Below are 22206 nucleotides of genomic sequence, written 5' to 3' on the forward strand. Positions count from 1 at the left end.
ACACTGCACCCACCTGCATCTACTCTTCCAGCGCATCAGTGACCATGGCCTCGTAAATAACTCTGGCAAGTGCCAGTTCGGCCTACGGGCCATCAACTTCCTGGGGCATCGGGTGACATGGCATGGAGAGTGCCTCTGCCGGACAGGGTTGAGGCAATTTGACAGTTCCCGTAGCGTGCCTCCCGTACATGGCCTCCGGGAATTCGAAGGGATGGTCACATTTTACCACCGGTTCATTCTGGCGGTTGCCAAACTTTTGCAGGCGCTTTTCCAGTTGCTGACGGGCAAGCAACGGGAAATACAGTGGGACGCTGACGCCACGGCGGCGTTTGAAGGGGCAATGATACAGCCCTTTCGACTAGGAGTTGCTCGCCTTTCACCTCACAGTGTGGCACTTCCGGTACTTCCTAGAGTGCTGTTCGTTCGTAGCCTTCACAGACCACAAGCCCCTCATGTTTGCTTTCATGAAGGCTTCAGATCCTTGGTCCGCCCGCCAGCTGGCGGCTATTTTGGAGTATACAACGGACGTCCGACACATCGCCAGGAAAAGCAACCTAGTGGCGGATACTATCGTTCCGGCGGCCTGGCACCGTCGCATCTTTGAGGTGATCCATGGGCTGGCCCACCTATCTATCCGGGCCATGGTCGCCATGGTGGCCGCAAGGTTTATGTGGCATGGACTTTGGAAGCCGATCGCTCACTGGGCCCGGCATGCCTCATGTGCCAGACTTCGAAGGTGCATCGACACGTCCAGGCGCCCGTTCCAGACTTTACGGTGCCACGCCGGCGGTTCAGTCACGTGCACATGGATATCGTGGGGCCACTGCCTCCGTCCCAGTGTGTTTCGCACCTGCTTACGGTGTTGGACCATTTTATGCGGTGGCCGGAAGCCATCCTGCTCACGGACACTTCAACTCAGTTGTGCACTCGTGCCCTTGTGGCAACTTGGATTGCCCGCTTTGGGGTTCCACTAAACATCACGTCCGTCCGGGGCGCTCAGTTCACGTCTGAACAGTGGTCCGCCACGGCCCGCCTGTTGGGGACACAGCTCCAACACGCGACAGAGTACCATCCCCAGTCAAATGGGTTGGTGGAGCGGTTCCACTGCAGCCTGAAGGCCGCCCTGAAGGCTCGTCTCACGGGTCCTGGGTGGATGGACGAGTTGCCATGGGTCCTATTGGGGATTCAGAGGGCCCCCAAGGAGGATCTGTCATCGTCCTCCGCGGAGTTAGTATATGGTGCTCCGCTCACCGTCCCCGGGGAGTTTGTCCCTACTGCTGATGGGTCCCAGGAAACCCCATCATCGGTGCTGATCCGCTTACAGGAGAGGGTCGGTGCCCTGTCTCCCATCCCAACGTCACGTCATGGAGTGGCCCCTTCCCATGTGCCAGTGCCTTTGATGGGCTGCCCGTACATTTTTCTTCACCGTGACTCCCACAGGTCGCCCTTGCAGCGCCCGTATGAAGGTCCATTTCACGTGCTGCGGCACGGGCCTACTACATTTGATTTGGACATTGGAGGCCGGCGTGAAACGGTGTCTGTGGCTCATTTGAAACCAGCCCACTTGGACCTGAGTGAGCCAGTCCATGTGGCTCAACCACCCCGTTGCGGGCGTCCGCTGTCCCGGGCTCAGGAGATTCTTCAGAACCAAGCAAGCCCCCCAGGGCGTGGGATTGTATCTACGCATTTGGGCCGCCTCGTGCTACATCCCGCCCGGTTCGGTGCCTCTGGTTCTCGGGGGGGCGGGGTCATGTGACTGCACCAGGTGGCAACCCAAGGGCACAACGAACTATCGGCTCTGGAGGGCGTCATCTTGGTGTGGGAGGAGCTAGTCACGGGATTGGTACCTGAGTTGGTAATTAAGGCCGGGCAACGCCTGTGACCTTGAGGGAAAAGGGAGCTGTATTGGAGAGAATAAACACATCTAGTGCATACAACTCGTGTCCGACTAGTTTTTGGCTGGACTCCTGCCAGTTCCCGCTACAGCTGTATCATTAAAATTATTTTGTATCTGCCTTCTGTTACATCTCACTCCCCTCAATTGAGTCTGTCCAAAGCAAGCGATGTCTGCGAAGGGCGCACAGCATCGTCAAGGACTGCTCTCACCCCAGCCACAGACTGTTTACCCTCCTCCCATCCGTGAGGCGCTACAGGTCTCTCCGTTCCCGGATCAGCAGGTTCAGGAACAGCTTCTTCCCTGCGGCTGGTACACTACTTAACTCTACACCTTGGCGATTGCCAGTCACTCCTTCACCCAGAAAAATTGCACTACTGCTACTGTTTGTACATATGTATATTTTACTGTTCATTATTCTATGTTCGCTCTTCTGGGTGAGATGCTAACTGCATTTTGTTGTCTCTGCACTGTACACTGCACAATGACAATAAAGATTGAATCTGAATCTGAATCTGAATCAGATGAAATGATCTGCCAAGAGTTATCTCAAGAGTTTGCAGTGCTTTGACATTTAAGGTATGTTCCTTTGCTCTGGATTCAATACGAGCCAATTACATTTTGTTCTCTCTTGCAGAGGAGCAGCTGAAGGACAGAGCAGGTGGCAATGTTAAGGGTCAGTCCCACTGCGGCGACCTAATTGGCGAGTTTAGAAGAGTTTGCCCTCGACTCATATTCGCAGCATGGTCGACACAAGGTCTTAGGAGGTCTTGGTAACTCTCCTTCCTGCTCGAGAGTAGTCCACGCCTACTCGAGGCCTCAGCTAGGGCTAGGCGTTTTTTCAACATGCTGAAAAATGCCCTTGAGTAAAAAAAGGTCGCCATGGAAAAAAATTGATATATTTTTATTCGTAGATTTAATCGTGGTAGGCCGTAGTAGGTTGTAATGCTATCATAGGTAGTCGAAGGCAATCAAAGGTAATCGAAGGTAGTCGAAGGTAAAGCTCGTTGAGAAAAAAAAGGTAAGTAAACCGACCGGTAATGTTAAATGCATGCAAAACTTTATTAAACGTTGTCTGGCTTCTTAAATGTGTCACCACTCCTTCTCTCCCCTTCATCCTCGTTCTCTCCCCTTTTCTCCCCTTCTCTCCCCTTTCTCCCCTTCTCTCTGCTTCTATCCCCCTCTCTCCCCCTCTCTCCCCTTCTCTCCCAACCCCCCCACACCCCCCCCCCCCCGCGCTCTCTAAAGGACTTACTATAACTGTATCTTTTACATTCTTGTTCATCGTGGGTGTGAATTTCAGACAGCGCTCCCCTGTTTTCCCTGGCCCCCGCCTTTGCGATGTGTTTCTGTGTGTGTGTGTGCAGACAGTCGATCCGGCTCACGGTTTCATCGATGACGGTCGATCCAGCTCGAGGTTTTTCAGGCGAGTGCCCTCGAGCTTGAAGGTCGAAGACAGTCGATGAAAAGTCGCGTTAGTGGGGCAGGCACTTTATGACTGCAGGAACTCTCTACAGTGCAGAATGTAAATGACTCCACACTTGTACCAGACCATATTAAATCAGTGTTTCTGTGTCCTGTAACATCCAGCTGGTGAGTGACCCACAGGCACCGCAGTATGCCAGTCAATTGCCAACGTCTCGGCAGGACTCGTGGGACTGTCATTCTGCAGCATTTTGCTGCACCAGCTGCATCTGACAGGATAACCACGCGGTGACAAGCCGATTTACTAATGATATGGTAGATTACTCCAGTGCTCAAATCATGCTCATGCAGATAAACAATTCATGCAATGAGAGTCAAAACAATGTAGTAAGTCTACTGCTGTGCTGAGACATGGATTCTACTGCCTGAAAACCCCAATGGGAGTCTCAAGATATCAAGTTGATGGTGTTTTGCTACACGCTGCTACATGCTGCCAATAAGCAAAGCAAATAAGCCTTGTCCCTCAGCCACATGCTGGAACAGGAGAAGATGGATCCAGAAGGAGGAAGTGGAGGCAAAGGAAGCAAGGATCCAACCAAAGCAATTGCTTTTAAAAATTTATATTTTTATTAGCGATGTACAATAATATAAAACATAAATAACATATTACATTTCATGTACAGCTTCTTATTTTTAATTTAATAGTAGAAAAAAAAGAGTAAGAATAGCAAGAAATATAGAGGGAGAGAATATTATATAGCTCGAAAAAGAAAAGAAGAAGGTGATGTGAACTAAGCAAAAAGAAAAAGAATAGAGGAGAGAAAAGAGAAAATAAAATAAAAGAAAGAAATTGAAAGGGATATGCCTCCTTCGTATCTTTATCCACCTCTCACCTGGTTCTGAAACACTTAATTTCTAAGGTTATGTTGCACCACATACATGTAATATGTCGATAAATGGAGATCAAATCTTTAAGAATTGGTCTGATTTGCCTGATAGGACGAATCTCATATCTTCAAGGTGTAAGATTTCCAATATGTTTGAAATCCACATTTTGAGTGTCGGTGTGGGTGCATTTTTCCAGAATTTAAGTATAAGTTTTTTTGCCGTTATTAAGCCATAATTAAGTAGACATTTTTTAAATGAAGTCAGCTTACATCCGTCTTCCATTGATCCAAAGATAATCAGTTCTGTATTGGGGAAATTGCTTTCTGCGCAGATATTAATCAAGAACTCATCTCAGTGCACAACACGATTAAACTTCCCATTTTCTCTTACTTACTATCAGAGTGTTGGTTTGTCAGCATTGTAAAACTACTGTACAGGTCACTATAAAATTAACATTCTGAAGCAAATCTGTAAATTAAATCGTTGCATATTTTACACAGCAGTCATCCAATTGCTCTAGTGTATTCTCTTAAGGCTGTTGCCTGCTTTACTGATCTTACACAGTAGCTCATAATGTCCGAGGAAGATGTTTGACTTTCAGTGGATGGCCGTGGGAGAACATAGAACAGTGCAGCACATGAACGGGCTCTTTGGCCAACAATGTCTGCACCAAACACGATGCCAAGTTAAACTGGTCTCCGTCTGTTCATGATCTATATCCTTTCCTGCCTAGCCATGTGTCTATCTGGGGCAATGCCTCTGCAAACCTCTTCATCGTTCTCCAATAGTCATAAGGATGAAAAAACATTTAAAAATTGAATAAATACTTCAAAAGCATTATTTAAAAAAAGCTCTGAGATTTAAATAATTAAGAATATTAAACAAAGAATAAATTAATGAGAAGAATGCAACTGATCTTATTCTTCCTTTTCTTACCTGCGGTCTGACAATCCCCATTCAAGTGAATGAGTTCACAGATCCTATGCCAAGTCTATCCTGGCAGAGGAGTCGGGAGCAGCTTCTCCAGCATAAACACTGGGGAATTTCTGCCAGCTTCTGCTCCCGTGCCAGAACTCTTCTTACACCGAGAAGTGGCATCAGTTCTGAGCAGACCCCAAACCATCTGAGACTTGAATGTTTTTGTGCTTCCTGCGTTCTCTCAATGGGCCTGACTTATTCAAGTCTTCTGACTCAATTCCTCTTTAAATATTTCCAACTCCATTTTCTAATCCCATTTCCAACTCCATCTTCAAAGACGCCGATGACACAACCATTGGTAGATAAATTGTAGCTGACGACAAGTCAGAGTTAAGGAGAGAGATCGATCGACTGATCAAATGGCGTCAGACCAACCTTGCTCTCAATATCAGTAAAACCAAGGAACTGATTGTTGACTTTGGAAGAGAAAGGTTGATGATCCACAAACCTGTCTTCATCAACGGGAGGGTGGTGGAGCATGTCAAAAACTTAAACTTCCTGAATATGCATATCTCCAAAGATCTGTCCTGTATCCAGCACAATGATGCGATCATAAAGAAAGCTGGTGTCATCAACACCTCTACTTCCTGAGAATATTGAGGAGATTCAAAATGTCATTGAATACTCTCCTGAACAATAGACAATAGATAAAAGACAATAGGTGCAGGAGAAGTCCATTTGGCCCTTGGAGCCAGCACCACCATTCAATGTGATCATCCCCAATCAGTACCCCATTCCTGCCTTTTCCCCATATCCTCTGACTCCGCTATCTTTAAGAGCCCTATCTAGCTCTCTCTTGAAATATCCAGAGAACCGACCTCCACTACCCTCTGAGGCAGAGAATTCCACAGACTAACAACTCTTGTGAGAAAAAGTGTTTCCTCAACTACGTTCTAAATGGCTTACTCTTTATTCTTAAACTGTGGCCCCTGGTTCTGGAATCCCCCAACATCGGGAACATGTTTCCTGCCTCTAGCGTGTCAAAACCCTTAATAGTCTTATATGTTTCAATAAGATCCCCTCTTATCCTTCTAAACACCAGAGTTTACAAGCCCAGTCACTCGATTCTCTCAGCATATGACATCTACAGCTATACATTAAAGAACACATTGTCTGGTTGTATCATGGCTTGATTTGGCAACTTGAACGCCCAGGAACATAGAATATTGCAAAACGTGGTGAACACTGGTCAATCCATCACGGGTACTGGCCTCCCGATCATCGAAGGGATGTACAGGCTTTGCTGCCTCTAAAAAGGCAGTCGGCATCATCAGGGACTCACCCCACCCTGGCCGCACTCTCATTTCACTCCTGCCATTGGGAAGAAGCAGCCTAAAAACTGCATGTTCAGGCACAGCTTCTTCCCAACAACCATTAGGCTATTAAACACTACAACCTCCAAATAAGCTCCAAACTACATAGAGTTGGGGGAATTGTTTTTTTTCCGCATTATTATTTAAAAAAATATATATGCTGAACATTTGTTGTTGTTTATTATTGTGTTTACAGAATAGAGCCAAGAGTCAAGCGTGTTCTACTGTCATCTGTCCTGAAACTGTTTGGGTAGTTCGGAGCTTGATTCCGTTAAACTGATTTATTCTGCCTGTCCGTGATCCATATCCCTCCATTTCTTGCATATCCATGTGCCTATCTAGAACTTCTTAAATCCCCCTATCGTATCTGCTTTCACGTTTCCCCTGGCAGCTCATCCCAGGCAGCCAGCACTCCTTGTGTTCAAAAGAAAAACTTACCCCGCACATCTTCATTAAACAATAAATTTCAGTTAACATCTATTCCTCAAAGAAAGTACAATCCATGGATTGAAACTGATGTTCATTTCAATAGTTTATGGGCTTCATTCAGGTCAGCCCGTCAATCCCTGGAGTGAATAATCTGTGAAGTGAGACCTCTGATCTGGACACCTGATTAGGGAGAAGTCTAGTCAAGGGAGCAGGGCAGCAGTGTTGTGTTGCTGTTTTTTTTATTACACTAGCAGATATTTAGCTGAAAATGTTGCACTCTGTCTCCCATTTATTGATTAAAGATTAGTGATGATATAAAAAGAAACCAATATCTTAGATTAAAATTTAAGACAAATATGAGACAGGTCACACGTGAAATATGCTAAAATACAAGAGAAATATGGCTCTATAGTTGATTAAGAAAAGATTTTACTGTCAGAAGATAGGAAACCAGAAATATAAATCCTTGCACTCATTGATATTAAAATGCAGCCAAAGCTTTATAAAGATTCGACACAAATATGTATGAAGAAGGGTCTCGACCCAAAACATCACTCATTCCTTCTCTCCAGAGATGCTGCCTGTCCTGCTGAGTTAGGGGGTGAAGGAGTGGAGACGACTTTTAAGAAGCCAGAGATACACGGCTGTGAAGCTCGGCGGACATTAACATTACCAGTCGGTTTTCCTTGGTTCTGTAAACTACTGCTTATGTTTTATTCCCCCAATGAGCCGCTGAAATTCACCAGTCAACACTGGCTACCACCTACGAGAACCTCCTTGCGACCCACCTACGGCACGAGAATTCTCGCAGCTCTCCATGGCAGCTTCATTCTGGTCGCCGCTAATTTTTCAACATGTTGAAAATTTTGCAGTGACCATAATGAGGCTGCGACTAGTTCCCAGAATGCGGGTACTACTCACGACCATGAAGGCAACTCCCAGGCAACCACCCGCCAATGTGTGGTGACCATAATCTCCTGCAGTCGCCTAAAAAGTTGCCTATGTGGGACAGGTCCATTAGGTTCAGTTTTGGCCACTCGGCTGCAGAAAGGATGTCAATAAGCTGCACTCAGTGCAGAAAAGATTTATGCGGATGTTGCCATGACTCAAGGGCCTGAGCTATGGCAAATGTTGTAGAGCAGAGGGATCCAGTAGTACTGCTCCCTGAATGTGGCGTCACAGGTGGATAGGCTGGCAAAGAAAGCTTTTGGCTCATTAACCTTTATCAGTCAGGGTATTGAATAATGACTATAGAAGTTAGGACCTTATATCACAGTTGTATAAGAAGTTGATGATGTCGTATTTCAAGTATTGTGTTCAGTTTTGCCACCCTGTTATGGAAAGGATGTTATTAACTTGAAAAGTGTACAGTGAAGATTTACAAGGCTGTTGCCAGGATTCGAGGGCCTGAGCTATCGGGAGAGGTTGGGCAGACATGGACTTTATTCCTTGGAGCACAGAAGGTTGAGTGGTGATCTTAGAGAGGTAAATAAAATCATGAGGGGAATTGATAGGTTGAATGCACAGAGCCATTTACCCAGAGTAGGGGAATCAAGTACCAGAGTATATAGGCTTAAAGTGAGAGGGAATAGAATTAACAGGAACCTGAGAGGCAACATTTTTACACAGAGGGTGGTGGATATACAGAACGAGCTATCAGTGGAGGTAGTTGAGGCAGGTAGACACTCACCTGGATAGGTTGAGTGGGCTGAAGGGGCTGTTTCCATGCTGTATAATTCTATGTCTTTAAATTGATTAATACAGTAGTTTAATTTTCTTTCCTTCTCTGGTATTTTTAATTTAATTTAGAGATACAGCCCACTGAGTCCGTGTCATACACTAATTCTATGTCATCCCTGTTTCACATCCCGCACACTAGGAGCAAATTACAGAAACCAAATAACCAACAAACCTGTTTCAGAAGGAACTGCAGATGCTGGAAAATCGAAGATAGACAAAAGTGCTGGAGAAACTCAGCGGGTGCAGCAGCATCTATGGAGCGAAGGAAATAGACAACGTTTCTGGCCGAAACCCTTCTTCAGACTGATGTAGGGTGGGGGGGGGGGAGAAGAAAGGAGAAATGAAGAGGAGGAGCCCAAGGGCTGAGGGAGAGCTGAGAAGGGGAGGATTGTTCGACGTACCCTGCAAAGAGGCAGGCATAGCTGGGGCCCATGCACGTGCCCATAGCTACGCCTTGTATTTGGAGGAAATGGGAGGAGTCAAACGAGAAGTTATTAAAGGTAAGGATCAGCTCTGCTAGGTGGAGGAAAGTATCTGTAGACGGGGATTGGTTGGTTCAATGGTCGAGGAAGAACCGGAGGGCTTTGAGACCCTCCTGGTGGGGGATGGAGGTGTAGAGTGACTGGACGTCCATGGTGAAGATGTGGGGATGTGGGCCTAGAGAATGGAATGCACGGAGGCGGCGGAGAGTGTCTGCGGTGTCTTGAACATAGGTAGGGAGGAATTTAACCAGGGGTGATAGGATGGAGTCAAGGTATGTGGAAATAAGTTCGGTAGGGCACGAACAGGCAGAGACAATGGGTCTACCGGGACAGTCAGGTTTGTGGATTTTGACCAACAAACCTGCATGTCTTAAGAATGTGCACAGAAACTGGAGTACCCAGAGACAACCCGCATGGTCATAGGGAGAAGGTACAAACTCCGTGCAGAGAGCACACAAAGTCAGGATCAAACCTGGGTCTCTGGTGCTATATGAATGAATGAAAGAATGAATGTTTTTTTTTTGGTTTTTTTAAAATTATTTTTATTAGAAGCAATTGTACAAGAATAAAACATTCGGCATGTAAAATTATGCAATCATTGTACAGCTTCAATTTTAACCTTTTAACCTGAAAATGAGAGAAAAGAAGAGAGAAAAAAAAAGAGGGGGAAAAAGTGAATAGTGAAAAGATAAGACCCCTAGACTACCAAAGTAGTGTGGTCAAAGAGTGAATTAAGATATAAGAGAGAAGAAAAGAAAAAAAAGGGAAAAAGAAAAAAGTGGAAGTATACCTGCCCCTCGTCCCCCCCCACTCCCCCCCCCCCCCCCCCCCCCCCCCCCCCCCCCCCCGCCTACCTCACCCAACCCAGAATCGGATTTAAATCCAAATTTGTGTTGCGCCATACTATCCTTGTAAGAATTCGGTGAAGGGTGTCCGTGTCTTGAAAAATTGATCTGGTTTTTCGGCCAAGACAAGCCTAATATTTTCCAAATGAAGTGTCTCAGACATGTTTGTAATCCACATCTTCACAGTAGGGACTGATGTGCGTTTCCAAAATTTAAGTATTCGTTTTTTCGCCGTTATCAGGCCATAGTTAAGGAAACGTCTGTGAAATCATTTTAGCTCAGAACAGACTTCTGACGTGCCTAGAGTAATCAATTCTGTGTCAGGGTCTAATTTTATTTTAGGTATGTTGGGAAAAATTTCAAAAATTTCCCTCCAGAAATTATGTAACTTTATACAGGAGACAAAAGAATGGGTTATGGTTGCTTCCTGAAGGAGACATTTATCCCAAATAGGGGAAACATTTGGGGAGATCTTATTTAGTTTAGACTTTGAATAATAAAGTATATGCAATATTTTAAATTGTATTAACGAGTGCCTAACGTTAAGAGAACAGTTGTATATATATAGAAGGCTTTCCTCCCATCCATCTTTTAAAATTGTTAGGCCCAGTTCATCTTCCCAAGCTCGCCTAATTATTTCCGACGATGGGGTTTGTATATTTAAAAGGGTATTATAAAGGCACAATATTAACTTATTTGAATCCAAGTTTCTATTCATGCATTCGTCTAGTATGTCTGGAACCATATATTGATAGTCTTGTGTATGTGATTTCAAATAGTCTTGTATTTGAAGATATCTAAAGTATTGGCTACCTTTCAGATGATATTTCGACTGTAATTCTTGAAATGAGAGGAGAGTCCCCATCTCATAAAGATCTCCCAGTTTTTAAATTCCTACGCTTTCACTTTGTATGAACGCCTTGTCTAAAGTAGACGGCTTAAACGAGGGATTGTTGGCGATTCGTGAGAGAAGAAATAAATGTCTCAATTTAAGGGTTGACTTCACTTGTTTCCAGATTCGTAAGGTGCAATGGATTATCGGATTTTTCTCATATACTGATTTCTTCAGATTTATTGGAGAGAGAAGGATCGCGCCTATATTAAAAGGCAAACAATCTTCTCTCTCTTTTATTAGCCAGTTTACCTGTTGGCATTTATCGTCCATCCAATAGATTACATTTTTAATATTCGTTTAATAGTAAAGAAATTAGGGTGAGCCAGTCCGCCAATTTCTTTGGCTTTACATAAATGTCGTTTGTAGTTTTATAATCCACAATAAAGTTTGTGATCACTGAATTGAGTTTAAAAAAAAAAAATTTAGGGAGAAAAATCGGTATTGATTGAAATAGATACAGGATTTATGGAAGGAAGATCATCTTTATGGCATTTATTCTACCTATGAGGGAAATCAGAAGCGTTTTCCAAAATTGAATAAGGGCATTTAGTTTGGTAATTAATGGTGGAAAATTTGCTTGAAAACTCTTCCTGGATGAGCACAATATTCGGGAGGTTTTCCAGTCTGGATTCAAGGCTATGCATAGCACAGAGTCGGCTCTGCTAAGGGTCTTCAACGACATCCTCCTGGCAAACGACTCTGGTAATTATGTGGTTCTTGTCTTGCTGGACCTATCTGCCGCCTTCGATACAGTGGACCATGGAATTTTAATTTCCCGATTACAGCACCAAGTGGGCATTTGTGGTAGTGCCCTGGGATGGTTCAGGTCCTATCTGGCAGACAGAACCATGCGTGTAAGCCTTGCTGGCTTTGAATCCTCCTCCACTCCCTTGGTATATGGGGTTCCACCAGGGCTGGCGTTAAGCCGATTTGACCGATTGCTCCCAATTGGGCCCCGCGCCTAAGCGGGGCCCCGCACTAATGTTCAGTATTTCGTACGGAAATACGAATTCTCTTTGTTAAATAAAGATTTTTTTTAATTCGCCATCCGGATTTTTTTAAACGAACATGTATAACAACCGCTGCACGGCCATCATACACAAACGATTTGTTAACTAGTGCTGTTAGCACATCTTAACGGTAAGTACTTAACACCTTGTTATGCAATGTCATGAATCTGCATCTATCCGCATTCCTCAGTAAATGTTATAGTGTTTTGAACAAGTATTAATGACGCCGTGTTCCTTTGAATAAAATTCACGCGGCGTCATTAATACTTGTTTAAAACACAATTACATTTACTGAGGAATGTAGATCGGTGACACGTTGAGAATTTCATTTAACTCACCATCATGAGTGAGGGCCCCGGACCGCGAGAAGGGGTTTCTTCCTGGTGTGCAGGTTTGTCATTCACCTACCGACCCACGTTGTGTCCAAAGATCTTGGATCCAGTTCCCTTTTGAACATCTTATAGCGGATCTTTGGTTGTGTCTCTCTGTCTTTTGCTCACTCCCTCCCTCCCTCCCTCTTTCTCTCGCGCTCTCTCTCCCGCTCCCCATATTGTCTCTCTCTAGCTCTCCCACTCCATCTCTATCACCCTGTCCCCTCAGCATTCCTGGAATTACGTTTTGCAGTAGACAAAAATGCTGGAGAAACCCTGCGGGTGAGGCAGCCGCCTGGCCCGCTGAGTTCCTCCAGCACTCTGTGTTTTTTGTTTGGCTCTGAAGTTGAAGTTGGCTCAGCGGGACGGGCAGCGGCTCTGGGGAGAGGGTTATGTTTCTGGTCGAGACCCTTCTTCAGACAATCACAAGTACTCTCATCGACGCGAGTTCAGTTCGGTCTGAAGAAGGGTCTTCTCTCCAGAGTCGCTGCGCTGCCTGTCCTGCGGAGTTACTCCAGTTTTATGTCTATCTTCAATTTCAGAGAATTACAATTTCTCACGGGGGGCTTATAACGTCTCTAAACCCCTCTGGGACCCTCTGAACACCTCTAAACCCCCTCTAGCCCCCCTATTTCCCACTATTCCCCTCTAAACAATTGTAAACACACCTGAACCCATCTGAAGCCCTCTAAACATCTCTAAACCGTTTAAACCCCTCTAAACTAGGAGGCTGCAAGGTGACTTGGATAGGCTGGGTGAGTGGGCAAATGCATGGGAGATGCAGTATAAAGTGGATAAATGTGAGGTTATCCACTTTGGTGGCAAAAACAGGAAAGTAGACTATTATCTGAATTGTGGCCGATTAGGAAAAGGGGAGATGCAACGAGATGCAACGAAAAATGCTCACGGCAGACCAAACGTGTTAAACAGAAATTGGTCAGATATTGAGCTTTACACAGTGAGAAATCATGTGAAATAATCACTGAATTTAATTTTAAATGAATGTACCTGCATGTTATACTGTTTAGTTTGGAGATACCACCAGATAGTCTGGTTGATACAACCAGATTAGTTTGGAGATACAACCAGATTAGTTTGGAGATACAACCAGATTAGTTTGGAGATACAACCAGATAGTCCACTGAGTTCGCACCGACCAGCGATTTTTGTTACAGATTTGACAAATTTATTTGGCGGCCAATCAAACGCTGTCTCTAAGGGGGGTGCATCCAATCACCAACCAGCTTGCCTTAAAATTCCCGAAACGACACGAAATATAAGCATACATAAATTTTTACTTTTCTAGAGTAGGGGCCCCGCCATCAGTTTTCTAATTGGGCCCCGCAATTCCTAGCACCGGCCCTGGGTTCCACAGGGCTCAATTTTAGGGCCCCTGCTCTTCTCTTTATACCTACTTCCTCTGGGCTCAATTTTAAGAAGGCATGGCATCTCCTTTCACTTTTACGCAGATGATAGCCAGTTATATATGCCACTCAGGAAAGAAGACGACTATTCTCTAAAATCACTTCTGTCTTGTCTTGAGGACATTAAGTCCTGGATGGCCTTAAACTTTCTGGGACTTAATGAAGAGAAGACAGAGGTGATTTTGTTTGGCCCCAATGGCTGCCGTGAACCTCCCTTTGTTGACTTGGGTCCACTGGCATTGTCTGTAAAGCCAACCGTTTTGAACCTGGGTTTTAGGATGGACGGTGATTTTAAACTAGATAAACAAATAGGCGCGGTGGTTAAGTCCAGCTTCTTTCACCTAAGGAAGCTGGCAAAGGTGAAGCCCATTCTCGAGCGGCAGCATTTTGAAACAGTAATCCATGCCTTTATTACATCTAGGCTGGATTACTGTAACGCACTCTACTCTGGAGTCGCACGAGCTTCATTGGCTCGTCTCCAGCTTGTTCAAAATGCTGCCACTCGCCTTTTGACCGGAACTCGAAAGAGGGAGCACATTACGCCAATTTTGGCCTCCCTTCACTGGCTCCCAGTGCACTTTCGAGTTCATTTCAAAATTATTTTATTTGTTTTTAAATCGTTGAATGGGCTCGCCCCGCCTTACCTCTCTGAGCTGCTCCACCTATATGCTCCTGCCCGGTGCCTCAGGTCAGCTGATCAGCTGCTCCTTGAGGTACCAAGGTCTAAGCGGAAGCTCAGAGGGGATAGAGCCTTTTCTGTTGCTGCTCCGGCACTCTGGAACACCTTGCCGCTGCACATCAGACAGGCCCCCTCACTGTCCATCTTCAAATCCTCCCTAAAAACACATTTGTATTCTTTGGCTTTCGACACTGGCTGAGGCATTGCTCCTGTTCTTAGTGCTTTTAATGTCTTTTAATTTTTTGTGTGTTTTTTATAGTCCTTCGTTTTATGGTTTTTAATGGTTTGTAATAGCTTTTTGTCCATGAGTTCTCATGTACAGCACTTTGTGGCAACTGCAGTTGTTTAAAGTGCTTTATAAATAAAGTTATTATTATTATATTATTATCTAGTTATGTAAACTCCAAGATATTTACATTTTTCCATAGCAATTCTAAAAGGAAATTTTAGAACGTGTGTTGAGGTTTTATTGACATCATTTCATTTTTGTTCCAGTTTATTCTATATCCTGAGAAGGAATCGATTTCCTCTATAAGATTTAATATGTTTGGAATACTAACTTGGGAATTAGTGATATATAGTAGTACGTTATCTGCATACAACGATATTTTATTATTAGAATATTTAGTATTATAGCCATGAATATTCAGATGTACTCTTATGATTTCAGCTAAAGGTTCAATCGTAAGGGCAAATAACAGAGGTGATAATGCACATCCCTGTCTATTGCCCCTGGATAATTGAAATTTAGGTGACAGAGTTTGATTAGTCAGTATTCTGGCAGTCGGCTTGTTATATAACAACTTTATCATTGAAATAAAAATTTCTCTAATTGAAATTTTTGCAATACTGTAAAAATATTCCATTTTACTTGGTCAAATGCTTTTTCTGCGTCTAATGGAATAATTGATGTCTTCTTTTATCGTTCTATGTGAGTGCATTATATTAAACAGGCGTCTCAAGTTGTTGAACAAGTGTCTCTTGGGTATAAACCCAGTTTGATCAGAGTGTATTAATTTACTAATGTATTTGCTTAGTCTTCTTGCCAGGGTTTTAGCTAATATTTTCTGGTCTGTATTTAGCAGAGCTATTGCTCTATATGATCCCGGCTCTTCGAGATCTTTATCTTGAATGAATAAGTTTATCGGCCAAGTATTCACATACAAGGAATTTGCCCCGGTGCTCCGTCCGCAAGTGACAACATGACATACAGTGACAGTTAGGAATGACACATAAAACATTAATATGGCAGCACTGCATCACTGTGCCGCCCTGAGATTTTTAATCAATAGTGAAGAAAGCAACGTTAGCATTTATTTTGAGAGAACTAAAATATAAAAGCAAGGATGTAATGCTGAGGCTTTATATGGAACTGGTCAGAATGCATTTGGAGTATTGTAAGCAGTTTTGGGCTCCATTTCTGGAGGAGGGATGTGCGGGTGTTGGAGAAGATCCAGAGGAAGTTTATAGGAATGATCCTGCTGGTTCAAAAGGAGAGGCAAAGCACAGGCAGACTTTACTCAGAGCTGCTGTGGATTTGGAAGCAACAGCAACAAAGATAAGCAGGAGAAAACACTGATTGGCTCTAGCCCAAGTGGGAGGAGAGTTAGAAGTGAGTCAGAGCGGGGAAAACAGTTGAAAAGGAGAGGAATTTGGTTTGTAAATTGGTAAATTAGGCAATTTATCAGTCAATATAAGCAAGACGGCTCCTAGGGAGCGGCAGTGAGTGAGTGGCCTTGTGAGGGAAGTGCCCTGTGAGAAAAGTGTGAGTCTTTGGCTCGAGAGTCTTCGGCGAGAAGGCTGAGGAGAGGAGGCTAAGCAAAATGCTGGAGAGGGAGAGACGAAAGAAGGAGATGTCAGGCAAGCTGATTCAGTGTGATTCAGTGGAGAAGCAAGTGGATGACCTCAGGTTCGTCCGAGAAACTGAGTCGATCCTCGACAAGTCCTACAGTCAGATTGATACACCTAAGGTACTGGAAGAGAGAAGGTGGGTGATGGTGAGAAACGGAGGGAAGCATGGAATGCAAACGTCCCCGGGTGTTTTACATCTTGTGAACAGGTTCACCCACTTAGAAGCTGTCGGGACAGAAAACGTTATTACACCGAGCGGCGGACTGGCTTGCGAAGCAAAAAGGGCTGTTGAGTCAAAACCAAAGAGGCCAACGTCAGGCAATGCCATTGTAGTGGGAGACTCCATTGTGAGAGGTACGGACAGGGGTTTCTGCGGCAACAGACGGGATTCGAGGATGGTGTGCTGCCTTCCTGGTGCCAGGATCCAGGATGTCACGGACAGAGTGCAGAAAATCTTCAAGGGCGAAGGTGAACAGCCGGAAGTGGTAGTGCATGTCGGCACAAACGATGTTGGAAAGAAGGGGATGAATATTCTGCAGCGTGACTTTAGAGAGCTCCAAAAAATGCTGAAAAGCAGGACCTCCAGGGTTGTTATCTCCAGTTTGCTTCCAGTTCCTCGTGCTGGCGAGAACAGGAACAGGGAGATACGGGACCTGAATGTGCGGCAGAGGAGCTGGTGCACGGGGCAGGGATTTAGATTCTTAGATCACTGGGATCTGTTTTGGAGTAAGGGGGAACTGTACAAAAGGGACGGATTGCATCTTAACAGGTGGGGGACCAGCATTCTGGCTGGCAGGTTTGCCACTGCTACACGGGTGGTTTTAAACTGAATAAGGGGGGTGGGGTGTCAAATGGGATAGTCGAGGATGGAGTTAAAGGGAAAGGGTTTCTTAAATGTGTGAGCGGAGAGACAGAGGGGTGTAAAATGAGGGTAGAAGCAATAGGTAGCAAGGTGAAAAGTAAAAGTGGCAGGCAGACAAATCCAGGGCAAAAATCAAAAAGGGCCACTTTTCAACATAATTGTATAAGGGGAAAGAGTGTTGTAAAAACAAGCCTGAAGGCTTTGTGTCTCAATGCAAGGATCATTCGTAATAAGGTGGATGAGTTGAATGTGTAGATAGCTATTCATCTGTTGGGATCATGGAGACATGGCTCCAGGGTGACCAAGGCTGGGAGATGTACATCCAGGGATATTCAATATTCAGGAGGGATAGAGAGAAAGGAAAAGGAGGTGGGGTAGCGTTGCTGGTTCGAGAGGAGATTAACGCAATAGAAAGGAAGGACATTTGCTTAGAGGATGTGGAATCGATATGGGTAGGGCTGCGAAAAACTTAGGGGCTGAAAACGCTAGTGGGAATTGTGTACAGGCCACCTAACAGTAGTAGTGGAGTTGGGGATGGCATCAAACAGGAAATTAGAAATGCATGCAACAAAGGTAAAACTGTTTTAATGGGTGACTTCAATCGACATACAGATTGGGTGAATCAAATTGGCAGGGGTGCTGAGGAAGAGGATTTCTTGGAATGTATGCGGGATAGTTTTCTAAACCAACATGTAGCGGAACCAACGAGAGAGCAGGCTATTCTAGACTGGGTATTGAGTAATGAGGAAGGGTTAGTTAGCAGTCATGTTGTGCGTGGGCCCTTGGGCAAGAGTGACCATAATATGGTTGAGTTCTTCATTAGGATGGAGAGTGACATAATTAATTCAGAAACAAGGGTACTGAACTTAAAGAAAGGAAACTTTGAGGGTATGAGACGTGAATTGGCCAAGATAGACTGGCAATTGATTCTTAAAGGGTTGGCGGTAGATATGCAATGGAAGGCATTTAAAGACTGCATGGATGAACTACAACAATTGTTCATCCCAGTTTGGCAAAATAATAAATCAGGGAAGGTAGTGCATCCGTGGGATAGTATCAAAACAAAAGATATACAAATTAGCCAGATAAAGCAGCCAACCAGAGGACTGGGAGAAATTCAGAGTCCAGCAGAGGAGGACAAACGGCTTAATTAGGAAAGGGAAAATAGATTATGAAAGAAAACTGGCAGGGAACATAAAAACTGACTGCAGAAGTTTTTATAGATATGTGAAGAGAAAAAGATTAGTTAAAACAAATGTAGGTCCCTTGCAGTCAGAAACAGGTGAATTGATCATGGGGAACAAGGACATAGCAGACCAATTGAATAACTACTTTGGTTCTGTCTTCACTAAGGAAGACATAAATAATCTGCTGGAAATAGCAGGGGACCGGGGGTGAAATGAGATGGAGGAACTGAGTGAAATCCAGGTTAGCCGGGAAGTGGTGTTAGGTAAATTGAATGTATTAAAGGCCGATAAATCCCCAGGGCCAGATAGGCTGCATCCCAGAGTTCTTAAGGAAGTAACCCCAGAAATAGTGGATGCATTAGTGATAATTTTTCAAAACTCTTTTGATTCTGGAGTAGTTCCTGAGGGTGGAGGGTAGCTAATGTAACCCCACTTTTTAAAAAGGGGGGGAGAGAGAAAACGGGGAATTACAGACCAGCTAGTCTAACATCGGTAGTGGGGAAACTGCTAGAATCAGTTATTAAAGATGGGATAGCAGCACATTTGGAAAGTGGTGAAATCATTGGACAAAGTCAGCATGGATTTATGAAAGGTAAATCATGTCTGACGAATCTTATAGAATTTTTCGAGGATGTAACTAGTAGAGTGGATAAGGGAGAACCAGTGGATGTGCTATATCTGGACTTTCAGAAGGCTTTCGACAAGGTCCCACATAAGAGATTAGTATACAAACTTAAAGCACACGGTATTGGGGGTTCAGTATTGATGTGGATAGAGAACTGGCTGGCAGACAGGAAGCAAAGAGTAGGAGTAAACGGGTCCTTTTCACAATGGCAGGCAGTGACTAGTGGGGTACCACAAGGCTCAGTGCTGGGACCCCAGCTATTTACAATATATATTAATGATTTGGACGAGGGAATTGAATGCAACATCTCCAAGTTTGCGGATGACACGAAGCTGGGGGGCAGTGTTAGCTGTGCGGAGGATGCTAGGAGGCTGCAAGATGACTTGGGTAGGCTGGGTGAGTGGGCAAATGCATGCCAGATGCAGTATAATGTGGATAAATGTGAGGTTATCCACTTTGGTGGCAAAAACAGGAAAGTAGACTATTATCTGAATGGTGGCCAATTAGGAAAAGGGGAGATGCAACGAGACCTGGGTGTCATGGTACACCAGTCATTAAAAGTAGGCGTGCAGGTGCAGCAGGCAGTGAAGAAAGTGAATGGCATGTTAGCATTCATAGCAAAAGGATTTGAGTATAGGAGCAGGGAGGTTCTGCTGCAGTTGTACAGGGTCTTGGTGAGACCACACCTGGAGTATTGCGTACAGTTTTGGTCTCCTAATCTGAGGAAAGACATTCTTGCCATAGAGGGAGTACAGAGAAGGTTCACCAGACTGATTCCTGGGATGTCAGGACTTTCATATGAAGAAAGAATAGATAGACTCGGCTTGTACTCGCTAGAATTTAGAGGATTGAGGGGGGATCTTATAGAAACTTACAAAATTCATAAGGGGTTGGACAGGCTAGATGCAGGAAGATTGTTCCCGATGTTGGGGAAGTCCAGAACATGGGGTCTCAGTTTAAGGATAAGGGGGAAATCTTTTAGGACCAAGATGAGGAAAACATTTTTCACACAGAGAGTGGTGAATCTCTGGAATTCTTTGCCACAGAAGGTAGTTGAGGCCAGTTCATTGGCTATATTTAAGAGGGAGTTAGATGTGGCCCTTGTGGCTAAAGGGATCAGGGGGTATGGAGAGAATGCAGGTACAGGATACTGAGTTGGATGATCAGCCATGATCATATTGAATGGCGGTGCAGGCTCGAAGGGCCGAATGGCCTACTCCTGCACCTATTTTCTATGTTTCTATGTTTCTATGATTTACATATGATGAGTGTATGGTGGCACTGTGCCTGTACTCGCTGGAGTTTAGAAGGATGAGGGGGTACCTCATTGAAACTTATTGAATATTGAAAGGTCTGAATAGAGTGGTTGTGGAGAGGATGTTTCCACTAGTGTGAGTCTAAAACCAGAGGAAACAGCCTCAGAATAAAAGTATGTAACTTTAGAAAGGAGATGAGAAGGAATTTATTTAGTCTGAGGCTGGCAAATCTGTGGAATTCATTGCTGCAGACAGCTGTGGAGGCAGTCATTGGGTATTTTTAATACAGAGATTAACAGATACTTGATTGGTAATGATGTCAATGATTATAGGGGACTCTCCTAGTGGTGGCATTCTGTAAAGGTTGCAAATTTGTTTGCTCCCTTAACTTTTAACTTTTACTTACCACTCTTTCAATGTTACTTGTTATTACTTGACTTCAAGGCACGGTCTAACTGTTCTTAAAGTGTTGATAACACTTTTATACGCTTTAATCGTGTAAAGGATGGAGACAAGAGGGAAAGGAGCTTCTCCAAGGAAGGAACATGGGAAAGGCACAGCTTCTGACTCTAGTATCTTAGAAGCAATATTGAAAATGAACAATGAACTGAAAAATGAAATGAAAACAAGATTTTGCAGTTTGGAAGAAAAGGTGAAATGAATTTCGAGCAAATTGAAGGAAGTTCAAGACAAGTGATTATGTTACAAGATGAATCTCGTGAACAGAAGGAACAAATTGATAACTTGCGAACGCTGGGCCAGGAGAGAGATTTGAAGATTGAAAAACTGGAACGGAGAATGAATGAAAATAATCGGGGACTCCAGCAATACAAGATTAAAAATATGCATCTGAAAAACAGAAGCCGTCGACTGAATTTGCGAATTGTTGGTTTGCCGGAAGGTCAAGAAGGAGATAATGTTATAAAATATGCTTCTAAAATGATAAAGGTGACTTTCAACATTGAGCACAATGAAAATCTTCAATTTTTGGTTAACGCACACAGGATTGGGAAGAAATCTGGTCCCCAAGATAAACCGATACATTTGATTGTTCGGTTTCACATTTGCAGATAAAGGAGAATATTCTCCAGGCAGCAAAAAAGTTGGGCGTGGTTGAATATGAAGGATGCAAGTTTTGGTTTGTTCCTGATTATAGTTACGAGCTTTTGGAAATAAGAAAGTCTTTCAATAATGTAATGTCTGAGTTGTTTAAGAAAAAGTTGCGCCCAGCCTTAAACCCCTGTCACACGGTGCGAGTCGACCCACGAGTGACCCCGAGTTTAAAACAAATTAAACTCGTGGTAATCACGTACCATTAACGTAGCGGGAACATCGGAACTCGTGGATGCAACTTAGCGACACATTTCAAACATGTTTAAAGTTTTCCACGAGTCAAATTTACTGTTGAAGTTAAAATTTGAAACATTTAAACTCGTTGTAAGAACTTGGTGGCCCGTGAGTTTACCTTAGTGACTTTTGAGTCTACCGTGTTAACTCGTGGGCACTCTGAACTCGGCAGCTGGACAGAGAACAGTGACCTGGGAGATTAGTTCCGTTATCCCTCTGATGTTGATTCTTATCTGTATGTTTATGGTGTTATTGCCTGTTTGAGCATGTTTTGGTCTCTTTTGGATACTCCCACTTTTTCTAATATCTTAAAGTGTTGAATAGCTTTTTACTAATCCGTTTGATTCTCACTGTTTGTTTACTTCATTGCACAATAAAAGAGAGTTCTTTGTTATCAAGATCAAATTGATGTCTGGAAGTCTTCATTTTAATATCTCTACAAAGTCTCATGACTTGAATGTATTATTCCTTTCATCATACAACGCAAAATTGAGGAAGTGGCACAATATATTCACATCTTGATTCACACAATCATTTGTGAGAGTTAAGGACTCAGGTGCCTCATATGCTGTGCTATTACAACACTAATAAGGCAAAACCCCTATTTGCAACTGTTGACAGACTGACCAACCCCCCAACACAAATACCACCTGAACTCCATTCCACGCAGAAATGCAATGAGTTTGCATTCTTTTATACTGATAA

Source organism: Amblyraja radiata, chromosome 3, assembly GCF_010909765.2.
Source record: "Amblyraja radiata isolate CabotCenter1 chromosome 3, sAmbRad1.1.pri, whole genome shotgun sequence".
In the NCBI taxonomy this organism is placed as follows: Eukaryota; Metazoa; Chordata; class Chondrichthyes; order Rajiformes; family Rajidae; genus Amblyraja; species Amblyraja radiata.